At 38.3% G+C, this 19,388-nt stretch overlaps 1 protein-coding gene across 6 annotated transcripts in view; it reads right to left on the bottom strand.

Annotated features, from left to right (window-relative positions):
• GPR160 (G protein-coupled receptor 160) overlaps nucleotides 1-19,388 on the bottom strand; it is a 40,012-nt gene that overhangs the window by 4,951 nt on the left and 15,673 nt on the right. For 5 of the 6 annotated variants that reach the window (XM_058556374.1, XM_058556371.1, XM_058556376.1 and 2 more), the window contains one exon: nucleotides 478-587. The gene's annotated coding sequence lies outside the window, so the exon portion shown is untranslated. Of the gene's footprint in view, nucleotides 1-477; nucleotides 588-13,383; nucleotides 13,661-19,388 lie in introns of all 6 variants that reach the window. The other variant, XM_058556372.1, reaches the window with a different exon arrangement.

Raw genomic sequence — 19,388 nt, forward strand, 5'->3', positions numbered from 1 at the left:
GAGTTTTTGGTTATTTTACAGTAGTTCCTGAATACCATGATCATGGAAACCAATGAAAACTTCCTTAGATGATACCAATTTTATATCCCACTTCCCCCACATACCACTAAAAGTATTCTGAATTCCAGTATTTTTCTTTAAATATCTCAGGACAAGACAAAAATCCTTTGATAGGCTACCTGTCCCAAATTTTCCCTTGAAAAATGTTCACATTAACTACAGAGATTCAGGGATTTAGAAGTTATGATTCTTTTCCTGAATGATTTTTTTTAACTACTTATGAATCAACTCATATGCTTCATATACAACTTAAAAAGGTAATGTGGAAGTCCTTTTCAAGGCATCTTTGGGCTTGCTTTGTAATCTGACCAGTTGAGAAGTATCAGCAGGGCCTGAGAGAAACAAACCATGATTTCTTTTCACAGACCAATCTCTGCTTTTCTAATTATAACCCTATTAGTTCTTAACAACACTTACTCCGCTTTCTCCAGTAGGTCTTTCTTGGCTGATGATCTTCCTATTTTATTTCAGTTTTACTGCCTTCAATTATCTTACTTTCGGTTCCCGGCATACCATGTAAATGTGTGCTGTGTGAAAGATAGAAAACAACAATAACCATCATTAAAGCCGTCTTAATAACTGGAGTTCAGTCTAACGGACTCCAGATCTGCTTAGAAAACCTGTAACTTTCTGTGGGATTAGAGCCAGTAACTGCTTATATTCTTTCCAGCAAAAGGAAGAAAGGGGATACATAGATTGAAAGTCCACCCAAGACCCTGAGATGCGGGTGCATATAACACGGCATCTATTTAAAGAAATCTCGCTTACATTGCAATTTTCACTCACAGGCTTCAGAGTCTAAACTAGCTGTTCTCAAACTGTTTGGTTTAAGGATCTTTTGACACTTGTTGCATGTTAGCGTAAGTAACATTTTCTTAAATGAAAAATTACTGTATTTTCCCAAACAAAAAAATTTAGTGAGCAGAGTGGCATTGTTTCATATTTCACAAGTTGCTTTAGTGCCTGGCTCAACGGTAGACAGCTGACTTATCTACATTTAATCAGTTGCAGTATCACACATCATGTAGCCTTTGGAAAGTCCTCTGTACATTCATGCGAATTTGAGAGTAAAAAAAGGTAAATAACTTCATAGTATTATTATGATCAAATAGTTGTTATACAATCTCAAAAGTTTAACAAAACCATCTGCATTCAACAGGAGGATGGGAAGTGAGCACAGTTAATGTTCTGGTCTACTGTCATACGGAAAGTGCAATCAGCGCTGCAGCGGGATTTGCCGAGCCTGATGCATGGACAATGCCTGTGGGAGAAATAATGCACTGAGCCCTGTCCAGGGTTTCACATACCTTTCATCTAATCCTTACAACAATCTGAAAGGTATATATTATTTTTCGCCATGAGGAAACAGGCTTAGAGGTTAATAAGCACATTTCCTGAGGCTGCACAACTGATAAGTGTTGGAGCTGAAGTTCAATCTCAGGTCTGGTTTCAAAGCCCATGTTCAGTAAGCCACAATTATGGCTCACTTCACAACTGGAAATGTAGACAAGCATCCGATTTATGTAAGTGAAAGAGCTTTCCCAAAAGGTAGCATCCGAATAAGAGTGACTGTGTTTACTGGTACCCAAAGGACTATAACTAACTGACCCATTTGGATAATGTAATTTAATTCCTCCAAAAGGTAAATATAAATAAACTTTTCAAAATGCAGCCCTTGCTGATGTCAAAATTCAGAGAAAAATACAATATCCTTGAACTCTGACAACTTTTAAGGAAACAGATGTTTTCATTTATTTACACAGTATAATTAGATTCAATATAGAAAAAATAAGGAAATATAGAAAACAGATTTTCATTTAACTTATTTTTAAAAATGGGTAATTTACATGGTATAAAACTCAAGTTACAGAAGTGTATAGTGAAAATGACCCCTCCTACCCACTCTTCCAACACCTCCCACCCCCACTCACCACTGTCCAGTCCAGTTTCCCTCCCTAGATAAAGCCACCATTACCAGTTACTTGTGTATCTTTCAGAGATATTCTGAAGCAAGGTTTTAAAAAGAAATTATAAATTTCCATGTTGTTAAGGCAACTAGCAAGAGATCTTGATTTGCTCTTTCCCAGGTCCCATTTATACACTGATAAAATCAGGTAAGGGCGCAAAGGTAGAGCACAACAAAATAGGAATTGTGATCTGTCAGACCACAGAGTAATCTCCAGCAACCCAAACATAAGGATGGCCACGAGGAAGGTCCGTGGGGCCAGGCAGGAGGACAGGAAGTAGGGTTATCTCAGAGGAGGAGGATAGGTGAGTTTCACCTTTTTCCTGGGGTGCAGAATTACAGTGCTCACTCATATCTGCTTCTAGGCCCATGGGAAGATTTTAGTTCCTTGACCCTTAACAATTAGGTGGGCCCATGTGGCTAACGGGCTATGAGGCCAAAACATTTAATTGCAGATGAGAGCCCTTCAGTGTCCTCTCCCCATCCCTGCCACAGGCAGTGAAGAGGCCATGTGTTCCAGATGGTCCAGCTTATGATGGTGGAGCCTCTGTCAACCTGGGTCCTTGTGACTGTGGAGAGCAAGGCCCCTGATGATTCATGATGGATGGACAGTGTGAGCAAAAATAAGTTTGTTGTATGAAGCTGCAAGGATTTTGTGATTATTTGTTATGGCCTATCTTGACTAATACAATTCCTTATAATCTCTGTACCCTTTGAAATTTTTTTTAACAGTTAGCATGTATCATTTATATTATTAGAATAAAAAAAAGCTATAGTAGAAAAAAGAACTTTGAAAAGCAACAATGCAAATGTCAGAAAATTGGTAAAATCAAAATTCAGTTTTCATATGGATACATTAATTGCTTTTGAATTGTATTGTTCTGATTTTCTCATATTTGCCTATATTGGAAAAGAAGGTCTTGATTCAGTGACCTAAGTTACCACCTTAAGAAAAAGAAGGGTGAATTAAACCCAAAGTAAGCTAAAGGAAGGATATAATAAAGAGCAGAAAACAATAAAATTTTAAAAACAAACAGAAAAACCAATGAACCAAAAGCTGGTTCTTTGGGGGAAAAAAAAAACACAATAAAATTGATAAACCTCCAGCCAAACTAAGAGAGAATTTTTTTTTCAAAATTAGGAAAAGAGGGGCCGGCCCCATGGCTTAGCGGTTAAGTGCGCGTGCTCTGCTACTGGGGGCCCAGGGTTCGGATGCCGGGCGCGCACCCACTCACCGTTTGTCCGGCCATGCTGAGGCCGCGTCCCACATACAGCAACTAGAAGGATGTACAACTAAGACATACAACTTTCTACTAGGGCTTTGGGGAGAAAAAGGGAAAAAAAGGAGGAGGATTGGCACTAGATGTTAGCTTAGGGCTGGTGTTCCTCACCAAAAAGAGGAGGATTGGCATGGATGTTAGCTCAGGGCTGATCTTCCTCACGAAAAAAAAAAAAAAATTAGGAAAGAGAGGAACTCACTACAGATCCTTCAAACATTAAAAGGATAATAAGGGACTATTACAAATAACTTTATTCCAATAAATGAGACAACTGTGATGAAACAAATTTCTGGAAAGACACTACCAAAACTCATTCAAAAAGATCCCTAAAAACCCCTATTAAAGAAACTGATTTTGCACTTAAAAACCTTCCCACAAAGAAAACTCTAGGCTCAGATGTTTTCATCGATGAATTCTACCAAACATTTAAGGAAGAAATACCAAACTTAAGAGAACAAAAGAGGAGAAAGACAGCTCCCAAGCCATTTTACAAGACCAGAATTACCCGGATACCAAAACCAAAGACATTTTAAGAAAACTACACTATAAATCAACATCCCTCAACAACATAGTCACAAATCCTTAACAAAATATTATCAAATTAAATCCCTCAATATATAGTAAGTAATATATCCTAATACATCACAGTCAATGCAAGCTTGGTTTAACATTAGAAAATCGATGTAATCACCATGTTAACAGAATAAAGGAGAAAAACTATACGATCATCTGAATAGACGTAGAAAAAGCATAAAATCCAACAACGGGGCTAGCCCGGTGGCACAGGGGTTAAGTTTGCACGCTCGGCTTGGGCAGCCCGGGGTTTGGGGGTTTGGATCCTGGGTGCGGACCTACACACCACTCATCAAGCCATTCTGTGGCAGCATCCCACATACAAAGCAGATGAAGATTGGCACAGATGTTAGCCCAGGGACAGTCTTCCTCAAGCAAAAAAAAATCCAACATGATAAAAACTCTCGCAAACAAACAATAGAAGGGAACTTCCCAACTAGATAAAAAGCATCTATGAAAAACCTACATCTAACCTCATGCTTAGTGATGCAAGAGTGGCTATTTTCCCCCTAAGGCCAGGAATAACGCAAGGATGACCACCCTCCACTCCTACTCAATATTTTATTAGAGGTCCTAGCCAGTACAATATGGCACTAACAAGAAATAAAAGGCATGTAAACTGGAAAGAAAAGAAGTAAAACTGGATTTAATCATGGGTGACGTGATAATGTACTTAGAAAATCTAAGGAATCTACAATAACAGCTACTAAAACTAACAAGTGAATTTAGCAAGGTTACAGGCAAATTTTAAGAAATTGTATTTCTACATACTAGTGATAAACAATTGGAAAATGAAATGAAAACATTTACAATAGCATCAAAAATATGAAACATTTAGGGATAAATCTGATAAAGCACATGCAAGCACAGTATTCTGAAAATTTAAAATGTTACAGAAAGAAGATCTAAATGAGTGAAGACATACTATGGACTGGAAGACTTGGCAAGTGTTTTGTAGAAACTGGCAAGCTGATTCTACAATTTATATGGAAATATAAAGGACCCAGCAGAGCCAAAATGATTTTTAAGAACAAAAAAGTTGGACAACTTACACTACCTGATGGTAAGGCTTGCTATAGGGTACAGAAATAAAGAGAGTGGGATCAGCATAAGGGTAGTCCTATAAATCAATGGAACAGAAGAGGATCCAGAAACAGACCCACACATTTATGGTCAATTGATGTCCAACAAAAGTGCAAGGTAATTCAATGCGGGAAAGGATAGTCTTTTTTAAAAATGATACTGGAAAGTGGATATCCATATGGGAAAAATTAACTTTAATCCTTAACGTCACACCATACATAAAAATAAATTCAAAATAGATCATAAGACTAAATGTAGAAGTGACACTGAAATTTCTAGAAGAAAATAGGAGAAAATCTTTGTGATGCTGGGTGGGTGTATTAGGTTCCCAGGGCTGCCAAAACAAATTACCACTGGGTGGCTCAAAAGAACAGAAATTTATTCTCTCACATTTTTAGAGGCCGTAAGTCTGCAATAAAGGTGTCAGCAGAGCCACGCTTCCTTTGAAGGCTCTAAAGGAGAATCCTTCCTTGCCTCTTGCAGCTTCTAGGGGCTCCTGGCCTTCCTTGGCTTGTGGCAGCATCACACCAATCTCTGCCTCCATCTTTACATGGTCTCCTCCCCTGTGTGTGTCCTCTCTTCTTTTTGTAAGGACACTGGTCACAGGATTTAGGGCCCACTCTAATCCTGTATGACGTTACCTTAATTACATCTGCAAAAACCTATTTCCAAATAAGGTCACATTCTGGGTGGACATGAATTTTGGAGGGACACTAGTCAGCCCACTACAGTAGGTAGGCATAGCTTTCTTAGGACATGCACGTGTACTCATGCACATATACAAATTGATAAATTAGACTTTGTTAAGAAACAAACACTTACTTCTCTGAAAAGCATAGTTAAGAAAATGAAAAGGCAAGCTACAGACTGGGAGGAAATAGTCACAATAAACATTTGACCAATGACTTGGATCAAGAATATAAAAGGACTCTTACAACTCAATAAGACAATTAGCCCATCAGAAAAACGGGCAAAAGATTTAAATAGACACACTGGGAAAATGAAAATGAAAACCACAATGAGATAGCACTGCACACCCACTAGAAGAGCTAAAATTTAAAAGACTGACAAAACAACGAGGCCTCTCAGACACTGCTTACAGTTTGGTGGTTTCTTACAATGTTAAACGTTCAATTACCATTTCATCCAGTAATCCTACTCCTAGGTATTTACCCAAAAGAAACGAAAATACATGTCTCCAAAAAGACCTGTACACAAATGTATGTAACAGCTTTATTCATCATGGCTCCAAACTGGAAAATTCCATATATCCATGAGTAGGAGAATGGATAAACAAATTGTGGTATATCCATACAATGGAATAGTTCTCAGCAATAAAAAGGAATGAAGTACTGATACATACTACAGAGGGATGAATCTCCAAACACGCTGAATAAAAAAAAAACCTGACACAAAAGCGTACAGATTGTGATTCTAATTATATGGAATTCTAGAACAGCAAAACAAATCTGTAAGGCCAGACCATCAGACAAGGTGGGGCAAAGGGGCACCAGGGAACTTTTTGTAGAGATGAAAATGTTCTATATTTGGATTGGGGTGGTTGGTCAACAAGGGTATACAATTTTCAAAATGCAAACTGTACACTGAAAATGAGTGTGTTTTATTATTTTTAAGGATGTTCATTTCACAGTATTGGACATAAAAGCAAAAACCTGGAATTAATTTAAATATCCAACAATAGGAAATTGGCTACATAAATCATGAGACAACTTCTAATGAAAAATGGCTTTTTGAATAAATGCAATTACCTCTATTCCCTCTCACAATGCCACTAAAATAACAGTAAATTGAATTTGTACCTGATTCTAAAATGAACAAGCAAACCTAATTTGTCACATTTGAGGACACTAAGGAGCCAAGTCACTATGTGTTTAAACTAGTAAATACAGGGAAAGAACCAAGCATTTTTCTATACTTACTGTACCACTTGGTGACAAAATAGTGGGGGGCTGTTTACTTTTATAGGAGTACTTTAACTAATACGTGAGTAAGGAATAATAAAATTTGAAAATCACCATTTGGCAACCCCTGATGTACTGAGGGAGGCAGCCGACAATCATCCCAGCTATGCACATCCACAGGGACAGATGGAAGGACGCACCACTGCCTATGAAGCAGACTTGCCAAAAACTTAAGCAGCTGATCAAGCCTGGAGATTCGACTACTTATTTCCAAAAAACAGAGGACAAAAGAACATGTTAAATAACTACCAGATGCAATAAGCAAAATCCAGATGGTAGTCAACTCTATAGGATAAACAACTTGTTTCTTCAATAAATTGTATCAACAGCACAAAAGATTAAATGAGACTTAAGATATATCAGCAAAGTGCACTGTGTAGAACTTAAGTGAACTCACTGAAACAAAGAATTACATTTGTAAGACAACTGGAAATTTGAACACTGACTGGAAATTTGAGGATATTAAGGAATTATTAATTTTGGGCATGATTATGGTATTTTGTTATGATGGACTTAATTATGTCCCCCCCAAATTCATATGTTGAAGCCCCGAGTCCCAGTACCTTAGAATGCGCCTGTATTTGGAAATGGGGACTTTAAAGAGGTAATTAAGATTCAGAGAGGTCATATGGCTGGGCTCTAATCCAGTCTCACTGGTGCCCTTATAAGAAGAGGGGATTTGGACACACAAGAGAGACTCCGGGGATGGGTGCACGCAGAGGAAGGGCCATGCGAGGACTCAGCAAGAAGGCGGCCATCTGCAAGCCCAGGAGAGGCCTCAGGAGAAACCAAACCTGTTGAGGCCTTGATCTTGGACTTCTGGCCTCCGGAATTATGAGAAAATAGATTTCTGTTGTTTAAGCCAGTCTGTGGTATTTTGTTATGGCAGTCCTAACAAACTAATACCTGTGGTCATTTTTAAAAATTATTATTAAAAAAAATACACACTGACGGGCCGGCCCAGTGGCGCAGCGGTTAAGTGCGTGTGCTCTGCTGCGGCAGCCTGGGGTTCGCAGGTTCAGATCCCGGGCGCGCACCGACGCACCGCTTGTCAGGCCATGCTGTGGCGGCGTCCCATATAAAGTGGAGGAAGATGGGCATGGATGTTAGCCCAGGGCCAGTCTTCCTCAGCAAAAAGAGGAGGATTGGCATCAGATGTTAGCTCTGGGCTGATCTTCCTCACACACACACACAAAAATACACACTGAAATATTTACAGATGAGGTACCTTCTCTGGAATTTGCTTCAAAATAACACAGTATGTGTGTTTGGTGGTGGTGGGGGTTGATGGGAGTATAGATGGGGTAGTACAGAGCATGAGTTAATGGTTATTATATTTGTATGTATGTTCAAAATTTTTCATTTTTTTTTAAAGGCACAAACCTCCAAGGACAAAAGATTGTGATAGTGGACACCAGCAAAAACAAAAAATCCAGAGGCTGGAAAATGAATGGTAAATAACTTAGCAGCTTGCCACACAAAGCGTGGTCTGAGGAGCAGGAGCATAAGCCTTACCTAGGAGCTCGTTACACATACAGGATCTCAGGCACCAGGGGACCTTCTGAATCAACCTGCATTTTTAATAAAATCCTCAGGTGAATCACATATACTAATAATAGACTGAAGAAAGCCAGCAGTGGAGAAAGCACAGCGACAACCTAGCTTAAGCCTCAGGGCCCTCAAAAGGCTCAGGAACTGTTGGCCCAAGTAACTTTGGAAAGGGATGCTAAGAAGGGGCTAAAAACAGGAGGATTCGCCATAAATGAAGTAAACAGTTAGATCACAAATCCCTTCCTGGACTCAGTGCAACAGGTGACTGTCTCACCCCAACTAGAGAACAAGAACGGAGGTCTTCTCCTCTGGCAAGGGTGATTGTGGGAAGAGTTGAAGATAGAGGGCTACCATGCTGAAAACAGGGAGACTGAGTAAAAATACACATATTAAAAGTTGAGACCTCCCCAGCCTTCTTCCCCCCACTTGGATTTCAGGAATATCATTATCACAAAACATGAAGATCCAAAAATCCTTCTCTAGGGATCAGCCTGGGAAGAAGTGTCTAAAGATACTGATGTTAAGTCTTCTCTAAGGAAACATCCTAGATAAAGCCCTCCTCCTAAGAATGACTAGATATCCACAGACCCCCAGACATTCAGAGAAAATCTCTCCTACAAAATGTCAAACTCACAAGCAGAAAAAAAGACAACTTGGAAGAAAGAGACAATGCTAGAAGAAAACTTTATTTAGAAACTCATTGTTTTCAGGGAGAAAATATTGCATGCATGAAACAAGAAAAGGAGGCTATTTATAACAACAACAATAACAGAAAACAAGAAAGCACTCTTGGAAAATAAAAATATGATGGTGGAAATGATAAGCTGAACAGAAGAGTTAGAAAATAAGTTCAGGAAATTTCCTAGGAAACGTAGAACAAGAAGATAGAGGAAAGGATAAGAAAACTAGAGAACCAAGCCAGCAGGTGCAAAATCTGAATAACAGGAGCCACAGAAAGTAAGAACAAACCAAAGAAAAGGCTGTAACATTTTCTAGAACTGACAGTTTTTTAAGAATGAAAGAGTCCATCAAGGCCCACCTTGATGGAAGAAAACAGACCTACATCAAGGCACATCGTCAGAAATTTCAAAACAGTGACAACAAAGAGAAGAGATTAGCAAGAGAAAAAACAACAGATTTAATACAAAGAATTAAGAGATGGGATGGCTATCCTGTAAGTTAATGGAAAGAATAAAGCATTTACCCTGTCTTGTATGAGACATACTACTGGGTAACCAAGTAGTAGATGAAGGGAAGTATCTCTCTAAAGAGTGTTCCAAATTATAAATAAAAACAAACCGCAGACTTAGAACTCCACCATTTTGCAACCAGCTCTTCTCCCTCCACCTCGCGCCCACGAGTGAACAGACACAGACATTAAGTACCTGTTGCTATCATCACCACCACAGGAGAGACACCAGACATTCTGTGCCTCCTACAGACCAAACCTGAGTCTGATCAAACCTCTGGATCCAGCTGCCAATTTGCAGGAAAGAAAGAGGACACAAAACCAGGAACAACCCAGATTTCTATCAACAAGTGAATGGATAAACAAAACAGTGGTATATCCATGCAATGGAATGCTACTCAGCAACAGAAAGGAAAGAACTATCAATACGTGCAACAACAGAGAGGAATCTCAAAATAATTACACTGACTGAAGGAGGCCAGGCAAAAAACAAGAACGCATGCTGCATGATTCCATTTATATAAAATCTTAAAAAATACATACTCATCTATATGACAGAAAGCAGATCATCAGTTTCCAAGGAGATAGGGAGGGGCAGGAGGGAGAAATTACAAAGGGCCACAGGGAACTTCTGGGGGTGACAGATGTGTTCACTACCCTGATGGTGGTGGTATTTTCATGGGTGTAGACATATGGCAAAAAATATTCAATTGTACACATTAAATATGTGCATTTTATTATGTGTCAATTATACTTCAATAAAGCTGTTTTTAAAACAGGAAAGAAAGACAGCAGACAGAGGGACACCCTGAGCTGCACCATGAGTGTGCAAAGAGCAGAAGTCACACGGGGACAAACTCCAAAGGGCAAATGGTCCAGTTCTTCAACAGATGAACAAGGGGAGCAAAGGAACGGAGAAGTGATCTATAGAGTAAAAAAAGAGACTTAAAAGACATCTCAAATAATTTTTTTAAAGGGTAAGACTAAAGTCTCCAGGGATATACATTTGGGTGATAAAATGTGTGGGTGATATTTTTTAGAAATGCAAGAAAGTTATTACTCTATGAGTCAAGTTATTTGGGGGCGAGGGACTGGGATAGGAGAAGTCACCCAGAAGGAGCTTATGGCACAGAATTCTAGTTCTTTATCTGAATGGTAGTTACAATGGTGTTTGCTCTATGATCATTCATTAAGCTATACATTTTTGTGTATGGCTTTCTGTATCTGTATTTTATTTTTCAATAAAAAGATAAAGAAAATAAAAAAGAATCAGGATGAGGTCAGGCTCTTTAGCAACACTGGAAGCCAGAGATAGCTTTGACTTTAAGGGATTGATAAATTCAACCAAATAAAAACAACACTTCCTGGCATAAAAACCATAGGCAAAATCAAAAGAAAACAACAAACTGGGAAAAAACATTACAAAATATTAATCTCCCTAATTTGTAAAGAACTGTTGGAAATCAAACAGGAAAAAGATCAAAAGCCCAATAGTGAAATAATAAAATGAGCAAAGGATTTGAGGAGACAATTCACAAAAAAAGGATAAACGGGCTTTAAACATAGGAAAAGATGGTCAGCATCACTTACAAAAAATAATGTTTGCCTCTTAAAGGCTTATGCACCCCTATGTTCATCGCAGCATTATTCACTATAGCCAAGACATGGAAGCAAACCAAATGTCCCTCGACTGATGAGTGGATAAAGAAGATGTGGTATATATATACCATGGAATAGTACTCGGCCATAAAAAAAGACAAAATTGTCCCATTTGCAACAACATGGATGGACCTGGAGGGTATTATGTTAAGCGAAATAAGCCAGAAAGAGAATGACAAACACTGTATGATTTCACTCATATGTGGAAGATAAACCAACACATGGACAGATAGAACTGTTCGGTGGTTACCAGGGGCAAGGGGGGTGGAGGGCTGGGCACAAGGGGTGGAGGGATGCACTTATATGGTGACTGACAAACAATAATGTACAACAAAAATTTCACAATAAAAAAAAGAGAACAAAATTAAAAACAAAATAATGTTTGCCTCTGAAAAGATAGGCAAACCCCACAATTCATGAGCAGAGTACATCTGTGAGGCTGCAGGAGTGTAACTGGTTTAACTCCTGTGACAAGCCATCTGGCAATGTCTACCAAAATTACAGACAGACAAACATGTCCTTTGAGCCAACAAGTCCACTCCTAAGTAATCCTACAGATTTACTTCCATGCATTAAAATGAAGTGTTTATAGATTATTCACGGAAGCACTGTTTATAATAACAAAACAATGGACACCATCTAAATGTCCACCACTAAGGAAACCGTTAAATAAATTATGACACATCTACCTAATGCAAGACTGTGCAGCTGTCTTAAAAACGACACATCTCCGTGATGCACTGCTAAGGAGAAAAACAAAGAACAGTACATAGAACAGACCACCATTTGTGTAAAAGGGGGGAGGAAAAAGAATACATAGTCAAATATATTCCACATATGCATAAAGAAACTCAGGAAGGATGCTTAAGAAGTTAGAAACAATGGTGACATGGGTGGGAACTTGGCAGATGGGGTCATGGATGGGATGGAGACTTCAATATATACTTTTTTCCTACTATTAAAATTCTCCTAACCATGTGAATGTATTAAGTATTCGAAAAATTAAATACACTGAATAAGGAAAAACCAAATAAGTTATCTACAAATTGGTACAACTCTCAATTATACAAATGATTTAAGTATCCAGTTTACTTTAAAAAGCTTTTAAGTCTTTAATGAAAAAAGTTAATTTCCAATGTAGAATTCTATACAAGCTAAATGGTCAATTAAATGTAGATATAAAACAAAGCCATTTTTAGGTATGTGAAGTCTCAAAAATGTTTGCATCACATGAAGTTCTTAGGAAGGCATACTCCACCACAGTGAGGGCATAAACTAAGAGAAAGACACAGGATCCGGGGAGCAGGGGATGCGTTGGAAGAGAAGAAGAAGGATCCCGAGGCGGGAGAAGAAAATCTACACACCACATGTACAGCACACAACCCAAGTGAGAGTAGGGCATATGGCTCTGCGAGAAACTTCCACAAGATGGAAATCAAATACCTTTGAATGTACTTAAAGAGATTTATAGAAGAGGGAAGAGTTTGTGGTTGAATTAATGATAAGAATAAAGAAACAAAGAAGAAAAAAGACCACTCAAAGGAAAACAAAGTTGTTCAGGAAAGGAAACGTAATTGTTATATATGACATTGATTAGCTGTGGATAGTTTTTGCAGAGTCATAATAATACTAACACTGAATACTGATCTAACCACATCATAACATAGTTATATCAATAGCATGGGGTCTAGGGATTGTTCATGGGTAGTGATGGTGGTAGTGGGGCCTGCCAGCAAGGCGGAAGAGGCCTAAATAATCATCTTCCCTTTAGGAAGTCAACAGGTAATGCTTAAAGTGAAAACCGTAACTTAAGCATGTTACCGGAGGTACGAAAGTAAATACCATCAGTCAGAGGAGTTGAAGTTGCCTGTGGGGAGAGCAGGCAGAGAAAAGGCTCTTTTTTTCCTCCTGGAATAAGCCTTATGACCCAATCAGATAGTCCTTTGAATAATGTACCTTTGTTACTTGGGTAAAAATTAAAGTTATATTTAAAAAAGAAAACAAATTTCATTTTAAAACTAAAGACTGTATTTCACCTACTTTAGGGTGAACTGTTCTCCAACATTTTTCCTATCTTTTCTGTCAGGACTCTGATGGCATCTTACGATCACTGTTAGCCGGACGGTGGCTGTGAGGTAGCTGTCTCTGCCCATGCAGGAGTGAGCCCAGCAGTTATTCCTGGTGCCGCGACTGGGCGGACGCAATCACTCCGTGTTTTGGTCAACCACAATTTAAAGACTATTTGAGAACTCCTGGTGGGTGTTTGAAATCTCTGTTGGCACCTTCTGGTAAGATCAGGAAGCATCAGAATTTGCAGCTTGGAAGAAAATCCCAGACATAATAATGGAACACTCTTTTTTTTAAAAAAAACAGCTTTATTAGAATATAATTCACGTCATACAATTCATCCATTTAAAGTGTAAAATTCAAAGGGAGTGGAGCAGTTCTAAATGCCGTACCATACAGAGTGTTTGATGGCACAGCGGGTGGTACTGTGGGGAAAAACATAGGTACTGAAGACTAAATTGAAATGCAATTCAGAAAAGCTGGACATTTAATACGAAGAAGTTTAGGACTACCATAACCAATTTATTTTGCTTATATCTTCCTAATTATGCATATACAAAAAAGATATGCCAAAAAAACTATGACGAAATAAGTCTAAAGGAGCTTTTCCAGTAAGTATAGATAACTCTAAGTCAAAAAACATAGCATCATAGTTTGGCAGGGTATTTTTCTTTTTAGTGGTACATAAAATAATGATGTCTTACAATTGATGGCATGTTAGACTGGATAAAATATGGTAATAAAACTCCTAAAATAAAAAATATTTTTTAAATCAAAAAAGAAAACATACAGAGATATTATATAATTATTTAAAATGTCTTTGAGGACTACTGAATGAAATGGAGAATTGTCAATAATATAATATGGAGCAAACAGAAGAAATATAAAAAACCATGATTGGTGCAATTCAATATTGTTTAAATATATGTAGACTGGATGGAAATATACCAAAGTTTAATAATCGTTATCCTAGGTAGTGTGGTCTTATAAGGCTTCATTTTATCTCTATATTTTCCTACTTTTCCTACCATGACTTTTGATTTGATGATTGGACAGGTAACACCTTGAGACTATGCAGCTCCATCTTCCTAAATAAATACAATACCCTTATTTTACCCCTGAAATTAAATAGTGACATAATTATATCTAACAAACAGTTTATATTAAAAATTCTGCAACTGTCCCAATATTATCCTTTACAGCTTTTTAAAAAAATCTAAGATCCAATCAAGGATAAAACATTGCATTTAGTTGTCACGTCATTTTAGTCTCTCAATTTAGAATAGTTCCCCTGCTATTTTTTCTTTTTGATCCTTCATGCCACTGACATTTTTTTTTTTTATTGATGTTTTAATGGTTTCTAACATTGTGAAATTTTGGGTTGTACATTTTTCTTTGTCCATCACCACATATATGACTCCCTTCACCCCTTGTGCCCACCCCCCACCCCCACTGCCCTGGTAACCACAGTCCAGTTTTCTCTGTCCATGTGTTGGTTTATATTCCACATATGAGTGAGATCATGCAGTGTTTGTCTTTCTCTTTCTGGCTTATTTCACTTAACATAATACGCTCCAGGCCCATCCATGTTGTTGCAAATGGGATGATTTTGTCTTTTTTTATGGCTGAGTAGTATTCCATTGTATATATATACCACATTTTCTTAATCCAATCGTCAGTCAAGGGACACTTAGGTTGCTTCCACTTCTTGGCTATGGTGAATAATGCTGCAATGAACATAGGGGTGCATAAGCCTCTTTGGATTGTTGATTTCAGGTGCGTTGGATAGATTCCCAGTAGTGGGATGGCTGGATCATAGGGCATCTCTATTTTTAATTCTTTGAGGGATCTCCATACTGTTTTCCATAGAGGCTGCACCAATTTGCATTCCCACCAGCTGTGTATGAGGGTTCCTGTTTCTCCACATCCTCTCCAACATTTGTTGTTTTTTGTCTTGGTGATTGTAGGCATTCTAACGGGCGTGAGGTGGTATCTTAGTGTTGTTTTGATTTGCATTTCCCTGATGATTAGTGATGTTGAGCATCTTTTCATGTGCCTATTGGCCATCTGTATATCTTCCTTGGAGAAGTGTCTGTTCATTTCCTCTGCCCATTTTTTGATCGGGTTGTTTGTTTTTTTGTTGTTCAATTGTGTGAGTTCTTTATATATTATGGAGATCAACCCCTTGTCAGATGTATGTTTTGCAAATATTCTCTCCCAGCTGGTTGGTTGGTTGTTCATCTTGATTCTGGTTTCATTTGTCTTATAAAAGCTCTTTAGTCTGATAAAGTCCCACTTGTTTATTTTTTCTTTAGTTTCCCTAGTCTGGGTATATGCCACTGACATTTTTGAAGACTCTAGGCCAACTGTCTTGTAGAATATTGCACAATCTGGATTTGTCTCATTTTCCTCAGTATTAGATAAACACTTTTTGAAAGAAAACTATTTAGATTATGTATCCCATTATGACAATTTGTCTCACTACTGGTCATGTGAAGTTAGATCAGTTGATTAAGGAGGTGTCTGCCATATTTCTCTACTGTAGGGGTATTTTCCCTGTTGTAGTCAGTAAGTAACCTGCAGGGTATCACCTTGAGACTATGCAGTTCCACAACAAAGTTTCCCCTAATAGTTTTAGCATCCATTTATCATCCTTGCCTGAATCAATTACCATAATGGGAATTGCAGAATAGTGATTTTTCTAATTCTATGATTCATTCTGCTTTTATGAGCTCGCAATTTTTTTCCCTGGAAATATAATATGAATTCATGGATTTGTTTTTATTCTGCCATTGTTATTCTTTTGAATGCCTAAATCTTCCCAAATTCATCCTGTCAGAGTTCCTTCAAGTTGGCTCCTGTGTCCTCTTGACACGTCCCAGTCTCTAAGCACTTGTTTGCTTTCTGGCATCTTGTACTTCTGTTGACCCAGCGTCATTTTTTCAAAGAAGCCTAGTTCCTTTCAGTAAAAAATGGTATTTAGAAAGCAAAACCTGGGCACTAGGTGTGCACATTGCTACTGGGGTGTCATTGTGTCTAGGCCCTTCTAATGGACAAGGCTAGAAAAAAAAATTTTTTTTTAAATCAAGAGTTCATACTGATAACCTCAAATTCAAGGCTAACATCACAGTATTATTCCTCACCTTATCTCATTCTATATATATATTTTGGGGGGTGAGGAAGATTGACCCTGAGCCAACATCTATGCCAATCTTCATCTATTTTGTATGTGGGTAGCTGCCACAGCATGGCTTGATGAGTGGTGTAAGTCTGTGCCTGGGATCCAAACCTGTGAACCTGGGCCGCCAAAGCAGAGCACATGACCTTAACCACTATGCCACCAGGCCAGCCCCTCATTTTATATTTTTCTCTCCCTTCTCCCACAGTGAGAACCTGATTCCCGACTACACTAGTATATTGATTTATCTAACTACAATACATACTAAATAGTTTTCCAAGTTACTACACTGATACCATTGCCAACAATTCATCACATAAATAAAGTGAACATTTCTTTCCCACTCTTTTTGTCCCTAGGCTATATCCCACTACAGGTGTAAAGTCTGAGCATTCTGTTAAAAAGTTAACTTTTTTCCTTTGTGCTTACGTAATCAATTTGATATACCGTTTTTTATTATTAGTTGCTCTTTGTATACTCAATTACAGGATTTGCTTTCTTTTCATTTAATTTTATATAATTGAATATGTAAAATATTTATATGGTTCAAAGTCAAAACTATATAAAAAGGGATAGTCAGCGGGCCGGCCCAGTGATGTAGTGGTTAAGTTCAGGTGCTCTGCTTTGGCAGCCCGGGGTTCGCCGGTTCGGATCCTAGGTGCAGATCTACTCACCGTTCATCCAGCCATGCTGACGTGGCATCCCACATAGAGGAACTAGAAGGACCTACAGCTAGGATATACAACTATGTACTGGGGCTTTGGGGAGAAAAAAGAAAAAGAGGAAGATTGGCAACAGGTGTTAGCTCAGGGCCAATCTTCCTCGAAAAAAAAAAAAACAAAAAAACATCGAAAGCACTTTAAAAATAAAAAAGGGATACTCAGAAAAGTCCCATTTCCATCCTTTTCCCTTCCACCCATATTCACCCACCCCTTATCATTTGTTTCTGGTTTATAGTTCCTAAGCACCTTTCTGCAAAAATGATTTGTGGAGGTGTTTCCTCTGGAATAATTACCAGAAGTGAAACTGCTAGGTCAGAGTAAATGCTTATATACTTTTTTAGATACTGCCAAATTCTCCTCCACAGGAACTGCTGACTTTTATTCTTGAAGGATGGTTTAACTAGTATTAAATTCTAAGTTGAAAATATTACTCTCTTGTGTTCTAAATTCTATTGTTGATGAGAAATCTGTTGTCAGCTTAACTGTTGTTTCTTAGAAGTATGGCAGAAACAGTTAACGGTTCTTAAAATTTGTGTCCCCTTCTTTTTCTGAAGCACACTGCTGACCTATACTTATATTTCCCAGTCTCCCTTGCAGTTAGATACGGCCACATGACTGATTTCTAGCCAATGGGATGTGAGCAGAAGTGACATAAACCACGTCTGGGCTGAGCTCATTCCCCCTTCCTGTGGGCAACAGAGCAACTCTGAGGGACTCATGGTGAAGGTGGCAGAGCCACCGCCAGCTGGGTCCCTGAGCACGCAGAGCCACCCAATGGACTTGAAATACTCACCAGGACTGTAACACGAGAGAAATAAACTTGTACTGGATTTGAGCCGTTACATTTTTGGTCATTTTTACAGCACTTCAGCCCGTTCTACTTAACACAAAATACTTGTAACTGGTTCTTTTCCATATCCCTCCCCTCTTGCTGCATATGTACCTGCTTCTATTTCAAAATTTATCCACTGTAAGCCTCCACTATATCTTTTGCCTGCTCTCAGCCTCATGTAAGTATTCTTCACCAGAGCACCAACTTATGAAATGTGGTATTCTGCACATACTCGTATTACAGTTATTGATGGCTCAACGACCTGGTGATTCACCATGCCCAGGTGCTGCTTCTGCCAGGAAAGCCAGTCATTCTCCAATCTGAACTTCCTACTTACAAAATTAATTAGCCTTCACTTGACTCTGTCCAATTTATAAGTATCCAATTTATCCAAGTACCCAAATATCCAGTTATTTTGACTTCTGTTTCCAGTATTTCTGACACACAAACATATACACAATACATCACTAGTTGTGGATTAAAATTGATTATGCAGAACTGGGTCCCAGAGTGATCTCTGAAAGGTTAGCTGATAAGAGCTATCCCACACCAGCACCTTATCCTTGATAATGTCTCTGATGACCTTCCCACCATGTAACTATAGTATCACCTGAGCTGAACTATGTTTCCCTGGGTTGTTGATGATTATGTTATACATAATCAAATCAATAGCATGAGAAAGTCAAGATATATGCGCCCTGCTTCCTCCAGATCCTTGCAACATTCTTGAAAAAATTAGGTTACACTGATATGATTCGGTTTTCCATACAGCTACCATTAATTTTTACCCAATGTTTGCTTGTAAATTAAGCTTCTGGTGATGTATATTTTCACATATCCCTCCCTCACCATATGACTGTGTCTTCTTATTTACTGCAAATTCTACACATATATTCACCTCTTCATCATTTTGGTGAGAATAGATAATTAATACAAGTACAATGCTCAGAGTTAAGGAGAAAGGAGTTCCATACCTTGTATCAGTCATTCAGTTTTTGCTTCCAAATTTTAAGAAAGATATCAATAAACAGGAATATACCTAAAGAAGTCAACAAATATGGGAAAGAGATTCATAAGAGCAATAGTTAAAAGGTCATAAGAATGGGAGTTGTTCAAAAGTGAGATATGTTAGTTTGGGAGCTAGTGTTTGTACCACCACCAGCAATGTCCAAATATACATGGGACGACTGCTTAGCAAACATGCTTACAAAAGGAGTTTAGTCTTCAAAGGACAATTTGAACTAGA

Source organism: Diceros bicornis, chromosome 15, assembly GCF_020826845.1.
Source record: "Diceros bicornis minor isolate mBicDic1 chromosome 15, mDicBic1.mat.cur, whole genome shotgun sequence".
Classification (NCBI taxonomy): domain Eukaryota; kingdom Metazoa; phylum Chordata; class Mammalia; order Perissodactyla; family Rhinocerotidae; genus Diceros; species Diceros bicornis.